Source organism: Amorphotheca resinae, assembly GCF_003019875.1.
Source record: "Amorphotheca resinae ATCC 22711 unplaced genomic scaffold M430scaffold_3, whole genome shotgun sequence".
In the NCBI taxonomy this organism is placed as follows: Eukaryota; Fungi; Ascomycota; class Leotiomycetes; order Helotiales; family Amorphothecaceae; genus Amorphotheca; species Amorphotheca resinae.
The window spans coordinates 541158-546251 of NW_020194473.1; positions in this window are offsets into that span (position 1 = coordinate 541158).

The window sequence follows — 5094 nt, forward strand, 5'->3', positions numbered from 1 at the left end:
TTTTTTTTTTTTTTTTTTTTTTCTCTCTAGACTACTTTTAATCTCTAGATCCTAAATCACGTGACATAGCTTTATTTACATGTAAATAAACGCCCCTTACCTTTACGACTACCCTTAATAGCCCTCTGGCCCTTTGTTACCCTTACGGATCTCGACAGCCCTCTAGCCCTCTGTTGCCCTTACAGATCTCGACAGCCCTCTAGCCCTCTGTTACCCTCTGTGGCCCTCTAGCCCTCTGTTACCCTTACGGATCTCGACAGCCCTCTGTTACCCTTACGGATCTCGACAGCCCTCTGTAGTCCTCTATTGCCTCTACAGATCTCGACAGGCCTCTCTAGCCCTCTGTTGCCTTTACGGATCTCAACAGCCCTCTAGCCCTCTGTTACCCTCGCGAATACCCTTAACAGCCCTCTAGCCCTCTGTTGCCTTTACGAATCGTCCCTCTGCCCTCTAGCCCTCTATTACCTTTACGGATCGTCCCTCTGCCTTCTGTAGCCCTCTATTGCCTCTACGGATCTCGACAGCCCTTTGTGGCCCTCTGTTGCCTCTACGGATCTTAACAGCCCTCTATTGCCCTTACAGATCGTCCCTTTGCCCTTTATATAGCCTTTGCTAATCCTTTATAGCCCTCTAACTTTAAATACCTGTCGCGATCCCTACTTCGAATACCTGTCGCGATCCCTACTTTAAATACCTGTCGCGATCCCTACTTCGAATACCTGTCGCGATCCCTACTTTAAATACCTGTCGCGATCCTTACTTTAAATACCTGTCGCGATCTCTTTAAACACCTGTCGCGATCTCTTTAAAAATCACGATCTCTTTAAATACCTGTCTTTAAATAGTTAGTTACGATCCTTTAAATATAACAAATTTAATACGTTATATATGTCTTTTGTAGCCTTCTATAGCCTTACCTATAGAGCCTTTTATAGCCTTATAGAGCCTTCTATAGCCCTGTAGAGCCCTTATAAGCCTAGTTTAAGCTAGCTTAAGCGTTAAGCCTAGCTTAAGCTAGCTTAAGTAGCCAAGAGATTTAACATCTTATCAACAAAAGCTTAGCTTAAAAGAGCTTAAGCTAGCTTAAGAAAGCTTAAGAGAGCTTAAGTTAGCTTAAGAATAACTTAAGAATAACTTAAAAAATAACTTAAGAAAGCTTAAAAAAGCTTAAGCTATTCTTAAGCTATACTCTACTTTATCTTAAGCTAGCTTAATTTTATCTTAAGCTTTCTTAAGTACTATAAGGACCGCAGGTAAGTATCTACGAACTTCTTAGAAGGTCGACGTTACCTTAAGTATTTTGTTAATAAGAGTACTTAGTCTTCTTTTTTAAATAAAATCTTTTTTTAGTTCTAGTTATACTATTTCTTATACTATTTTTAAGAATACTAAAGGAATATAATAATTTCTTTATAGCTACTTTATAGCTACTTTACTTACGTATTAGCTACTAGTGCCTTTACTAGCTTTAACTAGTTTAGGGGTATATCTTTAAGACCTTACGGCTAGTACTTATATAGTACGTATAATAGTATTATATTTATTATAGAGTACTATAAGGTATTATATATAAATTTAGTAAGATCTAGCTTAGTTACCTAGTTGTTTTATATAAAGCTATAGTAAGTTTAAAGGTAATACTTAATAGCTTAGTTCTACTATTCTGTCTACTTATCTGTTTATAAGTAATAAGTAGTACTAAGTTACTATAATATTACTAAGTACTAGTAGAAACTACTCTAGAATTTACTTATAAAGAGAAAGCCTTAGTCTAAGACAATACTATCTAGAATTCTAAATTATTATATAACGTAGTATATTAAGAGAGATACTAGTCTATTACTAGTAAGACAATTAGTTATTAGAATATATAAGGAAAATTTTATAAATTAGTCTATAATAATAAGTATTAAATTATATAGTTTACTTACTACGTTATAAGAGTAAGGTAGCTACGTAATAAAGTTAAGTAAGATCTCTTACTAAGGTTTAAAAGAAATAAAGAGTAAGGCTAACTCGCTATATAGTAGATAAGTCCTTACCTTTATTCTTTAATAAATAGTATAAATAGAAACGTAATAGTAGACGTCTTTATTAAGACTTAGCTAAAAGAAAGATTAGAAAAGCCTTTTCTTTGTTTTACTAACTTCTTAGTACCTTATAGTAAGTATGTTATAAAAATGCTTTAGTAACTCTTTATGTAAGCCCGGATTATTAGGTATATATATACGTCTATAATACTATAGTAGTGTATTATCCTTAAACGTCTATAAGGACCTAGTAGTACTTTAGCTACCTTACTACTTCTTCTACTCTTTATTAGTAATAAAGGCGTCCTTTTACTATATATTATAAAGGGCTTCTAATAGTACTATTATAGTAGTAACGTTAACATTACTATTACCTAGCTATTACTCTTACTAGCCTAACTCTAAGTAGAGTTCTCTACTAGTATAAGAGTGTTTAATTTACGACTTAAAACTCTAGTAATAAAAGCATAAGGTCCTTAAGACTTACGATCGCCTTAGTCTACTAGCTAGCGTAAGTCTAGCCTCTTACGCTAAAGCGATTCCGCTAAGACAATATACGTTAAGAAGGTCGCTAGACCTTTAAAAGAAATAAAAGGAATTAAAGAAACAAAAGAAATTAAAAGAATAAAAGGAATAGAAACTTTGTTTTAAACAAGCCTTATAGTAAGACTAATAGCTTCTAAGGTAACTATGTTTACTTAGAATTTGTTAAGAAAAGTTACTAAGAGAGCTTGTTACGTCTTTAATTACTTATTAGGATCTTATAAGTTAGGTTGTTACAACAACCTATTAGTAAGGTTTTAGCTACTCTTTTTATATTTAATCTTAAAGTTAAAGATAGAAAGTTTTTCTAGCTATTTAGCTTACTACTATAATAACTTTAGCTTTATAAAGAAGTAACAGTAGTTTAGGTAGTCTATTAAAACTAATACTAAACTTTATACATATACTAAGTATAGCCTTTATAACTTAAAAGCCTTAATAATAGCTATTAACTTAGTGTTAAGGGTATTATAGCGTAGCTCTAGCCTCTTTAGCTTTCTAGAAATAAACGTAACAAGGTACTAGCGGCCTTCTTATAGCTATAAAAGGACAGTACTAATAGTATAAGTAGATATATTTATTTCTATACGCGTAGGTAGTTTAAGGTTATAGTAACGTAAGAAAGGGGCCTTTATAAAGACTAGTCGTAACTTATAGAAGGCTTTTAGGGCTTTAGAACTTAGTGTAATAGTACTAGTAGCGTTACTATAAAAGAGATTTGTTAGTAGTATAGTAATCTTTAAATAATTCTTAATAAAGCGCTTATAGAACCTAGTAAACCTTAAGAAGACACAAATGTCCTTTATAGTTATAAGAATAGGCTATTCTTAGATTATAAAGACACGCTTAGGTTTAATATAAACTCTTTACAAGTTAATAACGTATCTTAGGAAACCTACTTACTTTATATTAAACTCGTACTTTAAGAGGTTAGTATAAAGGTTATATTATTAGAGACATTTAAGGACATAGTAAACATACTATATATACTTACTCTTCTTTATTTGTAGAGTAGATAAGGATATTATTAAGATATATAATACAAATATTATTAATAAGATTCTCTAGTACTTTGTTAATAAAAGACTAAAAGGTCGCTAGTACGTTTACTAGCCTAAAGAGTATAACGTAGTATTTAAAGTAGCTATATTAATACTAAAAAGCTGTTTTCTACTTATTACTAGCCTTAATATAAACTTAATAGTACGCTTTATATAGGTTAAGCTTAGTATAGACACGTACTTATAATAGCTAATTAAGGATCTCTCTAATTAATAGAATAAGGGCTTAATTCTTTCTAGTTACACTATTTAACGTCTAGTAGTTAACGTAAAGTTATAGCTTTTCTTCTTTTTTTAGAACAAATAGTATTAGAGTACTAGTAAAGCTCTTACTTAGACAGATCTATCCTTTTACTAGGGCGTCGTCTAAATATTCGTGTAGAACACCTAGCTCGACCTCTATAAGTAGGTAGATTTAGCTATATAGAGGGCTACAGGGCTATAGAGGGTATTCGCGAAGGTATAGAGGGCTATCGAGAACAGAGGGCTGTTAAGAACAGAGGGCTGTTAAGGGTATTCGTGAAGGCAACAGAGGGCTGTCAAGAACAGAGGGCTGTTAAGAACAGAGGGCTGTCGAGAACAGAGGGCTGTCAAGAACAGAGGGCTGTCGAGGGCAACAGAGGGCTGTCGAGAGTATTTGTAAAGGCACAGAGGGCTGTCGAGAACAGAGGGCTGTCGAGGGTATTCGTAAAGGCACAGGGGGCTGTTAAGGGTATTCGTAAAGGCAGAGGGCTGTCGAGAACAGAGGGCTGTCAAGGGTAACAGAGGGCTGTCGAGGGTATTTACGAAGGCACAGAGGGCTGTCGAGAACAGAGGGCTGTCAAGGGCTATAGAGGGCTGGCTATAGAAGGGATTCGCGAAGGCAGAGGGCGTTTGTTTACATGTAAACAAAGCTAACTCTATTAGCTTAGTCACGTAATATAAAATCACGTGATTTTAGAATAATACTATATAGTAGTAGTAGTATAAGTTCTATATATAAACCTTAAACCTAAGCCTTAAACCTAAGCCTTAAACCTTAAACCTAAGCCTTAAACCTAAGCCTTAAACCTTAAACCTAAGCCTTAAACCTTAAACCTAACCTTTAAGCCTTAAACTTAAGCCTTAAACCTAAGCCTTAAACCTTAAACCTAAAACCTAAAGCTAAGTTCTAAGTAGTTTTAAACTAGGCTTAAACTAGGCTTAACCTAGTTTTACTTACTTAAGATAATCTTAAGTTAAGTTTAAACCTTACTTAAGATACTATAGTAAGGCACGTAAGTACTAATAATTTACAGACGTCTTCTTTAAGAAAGAGGCTAAATTACTACTTATAATTAATAGCTCTACTTATATAATAGACCTTAAAAGAGACGTAGTACTACTGTTGTCCTTATAGATCTCAACAGCCCTTATAGATCGTCTCTTTACCTTTTGTTATCCTTATAGATCCTTTTTAGATTAGACCTTAGATAGTTAAT